Source organism: Cavia porcellus, unplaced genomic scaffold, assembly GCF_034190915.1.
Source record: "Cavia porcellus strain 051 isolate PalLab524CR breed Dunkin Hartley unplaced genomic scaffold, mCavPor4.1 scaffold_15, whole genome shotgun sequence".
Taxonomy (NCBI): domain Eukaryota; kingdom Metazoa; phylum Chordata; class Mammalia; order Rodentia; family Caviidae; genus Cavia; species Cavia porcellus.
The window spans coordinates 69,458,065-69,471,710 of record NW_026947498.1 but is presented as its reverse complement, the minus strand read 5'-3'; the positions used below and the strand labels follow the sequence as shown (position 1 = coordinate 69,471,710).

General features: G+C 42.0%; 1 non-coding gene across 1 annotated transcript; it reads left to right on the top strand.

The window, feature by feature from the left end:
* The first annotated feature begins 254 nt into the window (after nucleotides 1–254).
* LOC111755294 (small nucleolar RNA SNORA2/SNORA34 family) lies at nucleotides 255–391 on the top strand. The gene has a single exon (XR_002789864.1). It is a non-coding gene; the product is annotated as a small nucleolar RNA SNORA2/SNORA34 family (small nucleolar RNA).
* The last annotated feature ends 13,255 nt before the right edge of the window (nucleotides 392–13,646 follow it).

Sequence of the window (13,646 nt, the reverse complement as noted above, 5' to 3'; positions counted from 1 at the left end):
CCATTCTTTAAATAAACTTGTTTCTTGTACATGTTAAAGGTCATGACTATTGATGGCACCTGGTAAATCTGGCCAACCAGAAGTTTGGTTCTTCTCTCCCAGATCCCTATTTTTTTTACAAAAAATCCTTAGTGTGAGCGGCTGGGGATTTAGCTCAGTGGCATAAGTGCCTGCCTTGCAAGCAGGCAGTCATGAGTTAGATCCCCGGTACCGATAAAAAGGAAAAAGACAAAAAAAAAAAAAAAATCCTTAGTATGGCTCTGAATCAAGGCTGGCAGTTTCCTGACACTGTTGGTTTCAAGCAGGAGCCTAAAGAAATGTCTTTCTATGGTCTGTTGACCATTTCAGAACTTGGGCAGTGAAATGGTCAATTCATTAGAAGGAAACAGCTTGAAGCAACCCCTTCCCCTTGGTAAGCAGCTGTGAGTGTGGCAGGCTCCGGTGGCCCAGGATGGGAGCCACCAGCATTTACTGGGCCCAAGCCATGCTTGGACCTGGAGTGCCAGGAAACGAGACAACCCCACCCCGCCCCTTCTGGTGAGCAGCTATGAACGTGGCAGGCTCCGGCAGCCCAGGATGGGAGCCTCTGGTGTTTACTGGGACCTGTGCCATGCTGGGACCTGGAGCACCGGGAAACCAAGCAACCTCTCCCTGCTTGCCTGTTTTGTTTCGTTGAACTTCAATATACATGAGGGTATGGACAGCTATTTTGAAGAGAACAAGAGACTCTACGACAGCCATTAGTGACTTCCCTGTTGTCTAGTTTTAAGACCTAAAATACCTTCCTCATTCAGTTCAGATCAGTTTTACACTATGTTGTTTTGTATGAATTCTCTGTATGTGAAGACATGGACAACTATTTGGAAGAAAACGAGAGACAATATGATAGACAGTGAAGATCTCAGGTCATCTAGCTTTGAAATTTACATCTCTTACATTGCTTTCTTATGTCCTGTTTTGTTGTGTTTAATTTTACCCCCTTTAAAATAATAATAAAAGTAAAATAAAATAATTTTTTAAAAATCCTTAATGAGGACACCAGTTGATCATGCTTGTTCACATCTCCAGCCCTGTGGCCAGCTGGGACAGTTACTACACAAGGGTGGAGGATAGAACATATGGTCTAAAGGCAGTTGTCTGAGTTTAAATCTGAGAGATCTTTATTAGCTGTGAAATTCTTGTCACTTAAACCTCTCTATGTCTCTATTTACTCATAGTTAATGTAGGAACAATTATAGGACCCAACTGATAGATTATCCTAAAGTTTAAATGTAGATTGTTTAAAATAGTGCTTAAAGTAGGTATAGCAGTACACACTCATAATCCCAGCACTCTGGGAGGTTGAGGCAAGAGGATTACAAGTCTGAGCATACATTGTCCAATTTAGCAGCTCTATCTCAAAATAGAAAATTAATAAAAGGATTGGGGATATAGCTCAATATGAAGGACCTGGGCTCAATCCCTAGTACCAAAAAGTTAAAAAAATAAAAATAGTGTCCAACACAAAGTGTTAGTGATAATGAGAACCATGATGGCCACAATGATGAGGACATTGGGGGAACAAAAGAAGAGAGGAGAAAGACTAAAACACTTCTTAAACCACTAGCTTGAGAGGGAAGAGAAGTCCTATAAAGAATTTACTGCTTTCCTAGGCCGGTTGTAACTAAGCACCACAAACTGAGTGGCCTAGGACAAAATGGACAGTCTCATGATAGTTCAGGAGCCCCAAGGTGTGATCAGTGTTGCTTCCTTGAAGGAGCATCTGCCCCCTGCCCTCTCTTAGCTTCTGGCACCCTGTGACATTCCTTAGCTTGTGGATAGTGTCTTTCTGGCATCCTCAAGGCATTCCTCTCTGTACCTGTCTATCACTGTGCCTAGCTGTCCACTTTTTATAAGACCATCAGTCATAATGGGCAATCTAGTAACTTAGCAAGACCTTGTCTTAACATAAGAAAATAAAAAATAAAAGGAATCAGGGTGTAGCTCAGTACAAGACCCTAGTTCAATCCCTGTCATTGGAAAATTAAAAAATAATCCATTCTAGAGGAGTGACAGCTGAGTTCCCCTTAGAGAGAAGAGGAGAATTTGGGGGTGGGGAGCAGTTACAGCTCCAGGAATACGAGGGGCAGAATGGGAGGGGGTAATCCAAGAAATCTAGGAAGTCAGTAAAGTGTGAAAAGTGACAGCAAACACTCACTGAGTGCCATCTGGGAGCCCATCATCTCTGCTCTCTTCACCAGACCTTAGGACATAATCACCACTCAGGTTTTGCAGATAAGGTTTGAGGACTTAACCCAAAATCACATGACCAGGAGATGGTTGGACCCATGGCCTCCGTGAGCAGCTGCTATTTACACCACCTCTCAGGAAGCATTAAATTGGAAAGGTGGTTAGGTACAGAACATGGCCTTGCCAACTGAGGAACAGTAGGCAAGAGGATCCGACTGGCTGTTATGTCAGGGTGACAGCTCCATGGCAGTGTGGAGGACGCTGTGCAGCAGGGAGAGAGTCCAGGAGAACAAACACCTGCCTTTTCCCAATCCATGGAGAAGCAAAAGAATTAACCAGCCATCCTTTACGTAAGACAGCACTGGGTGCCTACGGGGACCGTTTGCTATCTTGTTCTTTTAATTTAACTGTCATTGAAAGATAACCTATATATCAGAAAGTGCACAAATCATAAATGTGGCTTTATAAATTCTTCCTCAGATAAGCATACTTCAGAGGCCCATTCTTAGCCTAATAAGCCCCAATTCTTCCCTATCATCACACCTACCTCTGGGTCCACCTCTTCACCCATCCTTCTGGAAATTTCCCACCCAGGCCCTTGCCCTGGACAAACACACGGTCCTTGAAAAGTGGTGTGGAAAGGTCACAGCAAAGCAGAGGACTCTGAGTCACCCTGTCCTGTCCAGATGGAGTCTCCTTACTCACAGTCTGGCCTGAGGAGGCAAGTTCCTTTACCTCCGAGAGTCTGAATGTCTCTGCCCACAAAATATTAGTAAGAGTTAGCTCCTATTTCACAAGCTTAATCATAAATTAATGGCAAAATAAATAAATGCATTATAAAACAATCATTTATGGAATTTATATAACTTATATGCATACAATATATAGCATAATGCTGATGAAATTAATTTGTGAATCATAGTGAATACATATGGACTATCACTGCCCTTGATGGTGTCCATTCCACTTATTTCATATACATTCATGGAGCGTTTCTATGCCACCCCACCAGGAGGCCAGGTGCTGCAGGGGGCATGGAGGTAAGGAAGACAGGCACCCCCTCACCCCCTCTCCAGATTTAGTGGGAGCGTTGGAGAGGTGCAGCATGAAAGCCAGGTACTCAGATGACCTTTAAGGAGTCTGAGTGGTGTGGCATTTTATGGGACTCTGAAGAAGTCTGAGCTGTCCATTGTCTCTTCGTTGGCTTTACTCTGAAAGGCTCTGGCCCAAGCTTGAGGGAATTTAGGCCCAGACTTAGTAGGGATTGGTGATTAACTCTTTAGGTCAAGGTCTCTGATGGGAGCTGGACAGACACTATTTCCAGCTTCCTACATGCTGTACCTTGCGTTTTCAAATGATTGTATTTCCCTCTCCCGCTCCTACACTTCAGCCAGTTCACCCCAGACTGCCTCTCCCCTCTGTCCAACCCACATCCTTAGAGGCAAAGAGGTTTACAGTGCCCGCAGGGGAGGCTCCTGCCTGCTGGCGTAGCTCACTGGTCAGACCTCCTGCACCGTGAGCTCCCACCTCTTTGCCGTCTCCCAGTTCTGCCTCCAGTGTGTCCCCAGCAACCAGTGTGTTGGGGTGGAGGCAGGAAAAGCTGTGGCAAATGGGACTCAGAAGCTTTGGGAACATTGGAGCCCTGCTGCTTGGGAACTTAAGTGTGGAATCTTAAAAAGGATGTCAGAGTCACAAGGCAGAAGCCCTAGACACCATCCACCTCTTCTCACTCCTGATTCTCTTACTGTTTCTCTACTTTTTGGAGCTTCAGTTTTTTTGTTTACAAATGGAAATAGCATTGATCTAACTCATCCCAACACAGATAGTGATGGTGCTTTTAAAACTGTAACAGACCTTGAGGAATGTATGCAATTATTATTACTATTGCTATTGTATTTCTTCCCTGGTCCCTGTTATTGCAAAGCCTTATGTCTTAGTTACTTTATGCTCGTTGCTGAGACAAAATACCTGAAGCCCAAAGTTGGGAAAGGAAAGGTTTATTTCTTACAGTTTTTGGAGGTTTCAGTCCACACTCAGTTGGCTCCAAGGCAGGCAGGCATGGCTGGGCCGCAGTTCATGGTGGCTGCAAACAGCAAGCAGGAACCAGCAAAGAGCAAGACCCACCTTCTTCCTGCCATTACATCACATCCTGGCTCCACCCCTATGTGGGTGGAGCACTAACACCATCAATCCAAGCACTAGACAATGAACCAATCACAAATGCACAATGCAAACTCATGAGGCCTGGGGGACACAGACTCAAACCATGACATCTTATATAAACACTCCTTTGTCTAAGGGACAGTTGGCTAAGAGTTTTTCCCAAATTGTGGATTTTCTTTTCACTATGCAGGAGATATCTTTCGACATGCAAAAACTCTTTAATGGACATGATCCCAGTTGTTGATTCTGTGAAATATTTTTCATGTAGTTTCATTCTTATTCATGAATTCTCTACCTACCCCTATGTCTTCAAAATTTCTACCTATTTTGTCTTCCAACAAATTTAGTGTTTCTGTTTTAATATTTAGATCTTTGATCTACTGAGACTTTAGTTTAGTACATGGTGATAGGCATGGGTCTACTTTTAGTTTTTGGCACATGGAGAGCCAATTTTTCCAGCACCATTTCTTGAAGAGACTTTCTTTCTTCCAGTGGAGGTGTTTGGCACCTTTGTCAAAGATAAAGTGGCTGAGTGTGTTTGTATTTGTGGTTGTATCTTCTAATCTATTCCATTGATCTTCAGGTCTGTTTTTATTCTAGTACCATGCTGATTTTATTACAGTAGCTTTGTAGTATAACTTCAACTCAGGGATTGTGATGCCTCCTGCCTTGCCTTTGCTGCTTAGAATTGTCCTTGCTATTCTAGGTCTCTTCTGGTTCCAGATGAATTTTAGAAGTGATTTCTCCAAATCTGTGAGGTATGCTAGTGGTATTTTGATTGGGATTGCATTAAACCTGTATAACAATTTTGGGAGCCTGGCCATTTTTATAATGTTTGTTCTTCTTATCCATGAACAAGGAGTGTCTTTCCATTTTCTGAGGTTCTCTTCAATTTCTTTTTCAGGGTATTGTAATTTTCCCTGCATAGATTTTTTTGCTTCTTTTGTTATATTAATTCCTAAGTATTTCATTTTCTTGGATGCTATTGTGGCTTCTCTTATTTCCCTCTCAATGGTTTTGTTGTTAGTGTATAGGAATACTACTGATTTTTGAGTGTTAACTTTGTGTCCAGCTACATTACTGAATTTATTTATTATGCCTAGGAGTCTTTCAATGGAGTTCTGGGGATCTATGTAGAGTATCATCCCATCTGCAAATAATGATAATTTAACTTCCTCTTTTCCTATATTTGGCTCTTTTATTTCTCTCTCTTGTCTAATTGCTCTGGCTAGTATTTCCAGTACTATATGGAATAAGAGTGGTGATAATGGACATCCTTGTCTTGTTCCTCATTTTACGGTAAAGGCTTTCATTTTTTGGCCATTTAATATGATGCTGGCTGTTGGTTTGTCATAGATGGCTTCTATCATATTGAGGTAAAGACCATCTATTGCAATTTTCTGTAAGGTTTTCATCATGAATAAGTATGGGACCTTGTCAAAAGCTTTTTCTGCATCTATAGAAATGATCATGTGATTCTTATTTATTGATTTGCATATGTTAACCCATCCCTGCATTTCTGGGATGAATCCCATTTGGTCGTAGTATATAATCTTCTTGATGATTTGCTGCGTTCTGTTTGCCAAAATTTTATTGAGAATTTTTGCATCTATGTTCATTAGGGAGAGGACTTCTGTCCAGAACATACAAAGAATTTAAAAAACTCAAATCTCTAGGGGCTAGGGATTTAGCTTAGCGGCATAAGCACCTGCCTTGCAAGCAGGTGGTCGCGCATTTGATCCCCGGTACCAATAAAAAGAGAAAAAAAAATCTCCAAAATTCACAGACACATTCCAAAAATGGGCATCTGACATGAACACACAGTTCTCAGTTGAAGAAATATAACTGGCAAACAAACACTTGAAAAAATGTTCAACATCATTGGTCATTAGAGAAATGCAAATTAAAAACACTGAGGTTCCATCTTACTCCTGAAAGAATGGCCAGGGTAAAGAAAACTACCAACAACAAATGCTGGAGAGGCTGTGGTGAAAAAGGAGCTCTCCTGCTCTGTTGCTGGGAATGTAGACTGGTGCAACCATTATGGAGGTCAGTCTGGAAAGCGGGATTGGAGATCCCAACTGATCCACCTATTCCACTTCTGGGCATATTCACAGAAGAACAGAAAACACCATACCACGGTGATACACGTGTACCCATGTTTAGGGCAGCACAATTTATAATAGCCAGATCTTGGAAACAACCTAAATGCCCATCAACTGAAGAATGGATAAAAAAGTTGTGGTATTTTTATACAATGGAGTACTACTCAGCTATAAAGAATATCACAGTGAGATATTTATAAGTAAGTGAATGCAACTTGAGACCATACTCATAAGTGAAATAAATCAAACTCATATGTATACAGTACAGTCTCCCTAGTATAAGAAATAGTAAGAGTACATAAGATACAAAAAACTTAATAAACACAGTGAAAGAACAAGAATCTGCTTAAAGGGGAAAAATAATACCTCAGGGAAAATGAAGAAATAGAAAAAGGGAGAGAAAAGAAAAAATATCTAAAATTATATAAGCACACAGGATAGCTAAGATGATTGTGCTACAAATTCTGTACGTTCTTAGAACAAAATAGTTAACATTCATGGGACTGGAACAATTGTGCCTATTATTGTATGGTGATCTGCGGAACTCTTGAAGATCATTATGTAAAATAACAATCTTAGTTATGCTCATACCACCTTGTTTTGAAGGCCTATACTGTCAGCTCTTTGCTATTGTTGTTTATATGTCTTTTTTGTTTTGCATTTTTCTAGGAATTTGTTTTGTTTTGTTTTTCCATCCAATACAGAAAGAATAGGTATACATATAGAGACTCATGCATGCATAGAACTTCTAAACAGTTTACAAGAATCGATTATATAATGCATGATGAAATGAACAGCTTCTTGAAAGAAAAAGAGACACTAAGGTACCTAGTGCTGATTCCGTAACATCATGATGTGAAATCCAGCAATACTATTATTCTTTGTTCAGAGTGATTTAATCTATTTTTTTGTTTAATTTCAATTTATGTGAAGGTATAACAGCTATTTTGAAGAGAATGAGAGACATTATGGCAGCCATTGTTGACTTCCTTATTGTCTGATCTTGAAGACCTAAAATGCCTTCATCATCCTGTTCGGATCAGTTTTATCCTATTTTGTCTTATATGAATTCATTGTATGAGAAGATATGGACAACTATTTGGAAGAAAACAAGAGACAATGTGATAGACAGTGAAGATCTCCAGTTGTCTTGCTTTGAAATCTGTGTCTCTTACATTGTTTTCTTATGATCTGTTTTGTTCTGTTTAATTTTACCCTCTTTAAAATAAAATTTAAAAAGAAAATATATAAACACTCCTTGATTTTCTTATAAATCCTAAGTTCAAAATATTCTAGGTCAAAAATGCAGCAAATGCACCTAACCTACCACTTCCCAAGCATCATAGCTTAGCCACACAGTACACCATAGTGCCAAAGTATCCCCCTCACGTTCATGTGGAGCTGTACAGTGTGGTACTGCATACTAGTAACCCAGGAAAAGATCAAAATTCAAACTTTGAAATATGATATCTACTGAATGTGTATTGCTTTTATAATATCATAAAGTTAAAAAATCCTAAGTCCAACAGCATCAGTTAGGACCATCTATACTGTCCTTTTAAAAATGAAACTATAGGGGGAATATATAGCTCAGTGGGGCAGACCACCTGTTTAGCAAGGGTAAGACCTCAGGCTGCATCCCAGCACTGCAATCAATCAATCAAACAATAATCGATCTATCAGTAATACATGTTCGACATGCATAATTCAAACAGTAGAGAAAGGCCCTCAGTGAACAGTTGCAGCCCCTTCCTTCTCCACACTTCTATGCCGCACACCCACCACTCTTGCTCATTTCTTACCCATCTTTTCAGACATCTGACCCCAGAAAGTTGGTGTATATGCACGTAAGGGGGTTCTTTTCACCCAAATCAGAACATTCTGTGCACTGTGCCCCTGGATTTTTTTCATCCAGAATTTTTTTGGGGGGCGGGGTGTACCAGGGATCAAACTTAGGACCTCGCGCTTGCCAGGCAGGCACTTGTGCCACTGAGCTATATCCCTGGCCCTTCATCCAGAATTTTGAAGCCATTTTCATTTTAGAGCAAATAAATTCCTTTAGAGGCTGTGTGGCACTGCAGAACAGGAATGTACCATGATGTGTTTGCCAGGCCCCTTCAAGTTGGACATTTGGAATTCTCACGCCTTGGAGGCTTCTCAGGCTGGCAGTTCAGAGGGACCACAGTCGTTCTGTCACTGTGCACTTCCTGATTTTATCCTGTAGGCATCCTGGGGCCTACAAAGTCAGGGCCCGTGGGAGCCGGATGAAACAGGAATTTCCGGCCTCAGGATGGGAGCCACAGGGAGACTTGCCGGCACCCATGGTTGAGGTCTCCCCAGGACACAGGAAACAGAGAAGGAAATGTCATTCAGAGTCTTTGCCTCAGTTGATCTCAGCCTCCCTGTCTCTAAGCTTGTGCAGGAATGCTCAACCTGACCCTTGAAAGAATTGCCTGGGGAACTTCTCAGTCTCAGCCCAGGCCAATCTAATTACACCAGAACCTCTGGGGCTCAGTGCCCTTGCAGATTGAAGTAGTTCAGGTGATTGTGTTGTGCAACCACAAGAAACCATAGCGCAAAATCTAGAAGTAAAAATAACCTCACCAGCCTGAGGGCCTTCATTTTCATCTTTCTACAATGAGGGAGAGAGAGAGACAGAGATTATTCTAGAGTATACAAGCCAGAATGCATTCAATAATCATGCATGCAAGATGTGTGCAGAGAGTTGTTCATATTCCTTGCTAAGTTTGTATTTGGTCACCTTTTTGACTCTTATTTGAAATTGTTTATGTAAATCATTAAGAAGCTTTTAGCTGGCCATTTGGCAATATATATCAAAAGCCATAAAACTGTTCAGATTCACTGGCTTAGTTAGTCCCCATTTGGAAATTATCCTAAAGAAATAACATAAATAAAGGGAAAAGGTATATCTTTTATTAAGATATTCATTACAGCATTATTTATCTTAATGGGAAAGTGGGAAAAGTTAAATGTTCAGTGATACAGGAGTAAGTAAGCTATGATACATCTATTTGGAAGAATATTAAGTAATCATTAAAATTATAACTCTGACAAAATAAGACAAAATAATATGATGGAAAATGCTTGTGCTATAAAGTTAAATGAAAACAGGATATAAGATTGTGTAAATGTGCTACAGTCACAACTACATGCAGAGGAAACTAAAAATAAATAAAGAAATTAGAAAAGAAAAGAACAAAATGCTAACAGATTGTATTGGGAGAAACACACCCAAAGGTGTGTGTTTGCTTTCTCATACTTTTCAAGATTTTATATTATTATATTACTACCTAAGTGAAAATAGATACTTTTAAAAATGTCTTTCCTTGTGTATTTTTCACATGTCTGTCTGAGATCAGAGGCACCCTAAAGTGAAGATCACTGCCTACAGCACCAAGATCACTGTGCCACAAAGTCATTACATGAAATACTAAAGTCGCCGTGCCACACTGAGCACCTCAGGCCGCGGGGTGAGGCCCGAGGTTGTAGCTCAGCAGCAGAACAGCAGTGTGGGAGCCCCTGGTTCAACCCCAGAAACACCAAGCAAGCAAAGCTGCGACAGTACCGAACCAGGAGTCAGGTCGGGCTGTCAGCTCCTAACTCACTTCACAGTGAGACCTGGAGCCAGTCACGCCTTCCCTCTGCACCCACCCTGTTGTCTGCCGCGCAGTGGACTCAACTCAAGGAAGCTCAAGGTTCTGGAACACGATGACTGTAATATTGAGGATGACAAAGGTGACATTAATGGACCCCAAGTAATTCAGCTTCATCGAATAGGAGGCATAGAGGCAGAAAATCAGCTCCCCTAACGTGTTTGCAGGCAGGCTGCCTCCTGCTCCTCATTTCTACATTCAGAACTGCTGCATCTTATCCTGCAAATCCTGAAAAACACAACTGAATAAATATAAGGCCAAGCACACACCTCCATTCAACATTTGGTAATTTTTCTCCACATCACTTGCACGCAGTCTTGTAAACAGAAGTGTCTAAAATAGGCAGGCGAGTGCTTACAGCCAAACAGGAAACCCTGTTCCACCCCAGTCTGGACTTGTCATCTTGATAAAGTGATTTTTCTCAATAGACAGAGGAGGGGGAGTCATAAATCAGTGACAGCACAGCTCCTTGGGGTCTGTGGATCTCGCTTCTCTCCTTTGTGATGGAGACACACCAGCCCAGAGCCAGAGAATGACACAGGGAAAGCGTTGGGCTGGTTAAAAGCAGAACCATTCTATGCAGAAGGAAAATTGAAACCCCAGGATTGAAAGAGAGCGATAGAGTTGATGATGGCAAACGTGAGCCCACGATACAGGGTGCCACCTCAATCATCTGGCAGGAGCCCAGGGCTGTGGGATCAATGCCTTTTCCACACAACTGAAATTTAACTGTTGGCACGCTGGGACTTGACCTTTAAACCCATTAAAACACATCGCTATATCTGTAAGTGCCTGTGTGGGACATAATTCAGTCTTTATAGGAAGGGAACTAAGCATTCTGTCATCGTATATTTATGTGAGTGACTATTTGTGAAATGCTGCTATTTCCCACTGTACTTCTGTGAGGACAGATCCTGTGTACCCCAGCCCCAGGATCTGCACAGAGAAAGACACATAAGTCCCTCGTAGCTGCTGAACGAGTGACTGAGTGATGAGCTCCTCCTGACTTTTTTTCAGTGCTGGGAATTGCACTGAGGGCCTTACATATGCTAGCCATGGGCTGTATCACTGAGCCACACCCATGTCCTAGTTTTATTTAGAGACAGCATCTCACTAAGCTGCCCAGACTGCCTTGAACTGTGATCGTCCTGCCTCAGCCTCCCAAGTAGCTGTGATTACAGGAGCACGCCACCCCACTGTGCTCCCCCCATCTTGAATACATTATACTATGAAGGACTCCATTCATTTTTATCAGAAAATGACCCTTGCTAAGGTAGACAAAAATGGAGAGCTTGTGGGACCTCCCCCAGCACGGTAGCACTGTGGATTGTCAGGCACCAGGCGGAAGGCCCAGGAAGCTCTACAAAGCTGCTCCCTTCTGCTCCGAGGTTCTTTCTGTCCTATTTTCTTTCATTGCTGATTATCTTCTGCTGTGTAGAGCAGAGTTATCTTTCCCATTTGTGGGTCCTCAGCCTAGGAGCCCTTTTTTCTGTTCCTCAGCTTCCCCAGACAGAACTCCAGCTGCCGCAGGTTGGTCAGTGTGTACCTCAGCATCAGTCAACTTTGGAGAAGGCGCAGGGAGGCTTGGTATCCGTACAGCGATGGCCCTGGAGACCATGTAGGTGGCCTGGAGGGGCTCCCGAAGTAAAAGCTGTTTCTTAGACCTACAAAACAGTACAAATTTTCTGTGTTCCTATCATCCCCTTCCATGGTTACAGCAACTTTGCAAGGCTGCAGGCCTTTACCAGTGGAGTACGCATTTCCCCTGAATGGGACCAGAAACTTAGCCAAGACCACGCAGCCAGTGACAGGTAGAGATGACTGTCCACCTCCCTAACCCAGGCCATTTCTTTGTACTGTGGTAATTGCAGCAGACAGTCTGTCTCAGGGCTGAGTGACCACTGATCCCAGGAAACACCCTGCAAATCGCTGTCTTGGAAAAGCCCCAAGGTCAGCATGCTTTTTGGCTATTTATTTCTCTCTCACACAGCTGGGTAAAGGTTGTGGCCGACCAGCTTCTGGGGACAATGAACTGCAGGTTGCCTTTTTGCAAAATTATTCAGCAAGCCAGAGAACAGAGTCAGAGAACACAGCTGCCTTTACTGCTTGGTTCTCCAGAAAAGCCATTTCTTCTCCATGGCGGCCTTTAGTGTCTTTTAACTCTTCAATAACAGCAGAAACCGCACAAGTTATTTCCACATCACCACTAGACTGGAGCCCACTGTGCCCACAGGCTTGACAGTTTAGTGTTGGGGTGCAACGGAAGATTGGCCTTTGCTGGGACCATGAAAGTGTGCAGGAGTATTTTGGCTCTGTCTCACTGCATCATAGACATCCTCTTCCTCATCCTCATCCAAAGAAGCCACTGGTCACAATTTCCTCCAGCTCTTTTTCATATTTGACTTTCAACAACCTCTGAGGCATAAGCAATATGAAAGCTCTATTTTAATATTGTCACAAGGCTAAAAAAAAATCCTCTATAGTGTCTGCATGATAGAGCAGCTTGCTCATGACATTTGTTTTGTAATAATGCTTCTCATTCTGGATATCCCTGTGGTCCATAGGTCAGACAGGAATAGGAAGGGAGTGGGGTGGGCAGGGAGGTGGAGGGGCTCTTGTCAGGCCGTAACTGAAAAGAGCATTTTAGAATTATCTGGGAATAAGGTAACTTCGCTTCTCTGGGGAGTTCTGTGGTTCACAAATATTCATTCCTGGAAGACTTGAAAGGATGTGAGTATCAGTTAGGGAAATATCTTTGTCTGGGAGCAATTGGTCCAACAGATATCAAAGATTTACTTAGTGTAAATTCCTGCAGGGAGAAGGTTTTCAAATAATAGGGTACACCTCAAAATGGCTGAAGGTAAAAGATTTATCAATAATTCACTTAGCAAGAAGGACCGAGGTAAGGTGGTTTTAGGGCTGGTCAACAGACTCACTTAACATAGCATCAAAGAGCCGAGTTCGGTCCATCTGTCTTTTCTCAGTATGTTATCTGGCATTACTCATAATCACAAGACAGCTTATTGTCTCCAGGGGGCACATCCTCACACATCAACACCCAGAGGCAGAAAAAGAACAATATCTTCCTTTTGTTTTATTTAAGACCAATAAACTCTTGGAGCAATTTTTCTAGTAAGTAGCTCTTGGTATCCCACCAGACAAAATTTAGTTACATGTCCCTTTCCAAGTCAATCACCAGCAAAATTAATCAAATTATTTTGACTAAGATTGTGTGTTAGACTAGGGTTGGGATGATTTATCCCTGAAACACATGGCTGTCTGATATCTGAATATTACACATATTCTGTCAGTAAGGAAGCAGAAAGAGAATGGCACCAACAGTATCTGCTACAGTGCTCAATACACATTTCTTGATTGTAATCTATTTTATTCTACCTAAACCCCAGGACATTTGATTCACTGACACCTACTGAGATAGATGCCATAGGCAAACTGGTTTTGGAAACACTATAAA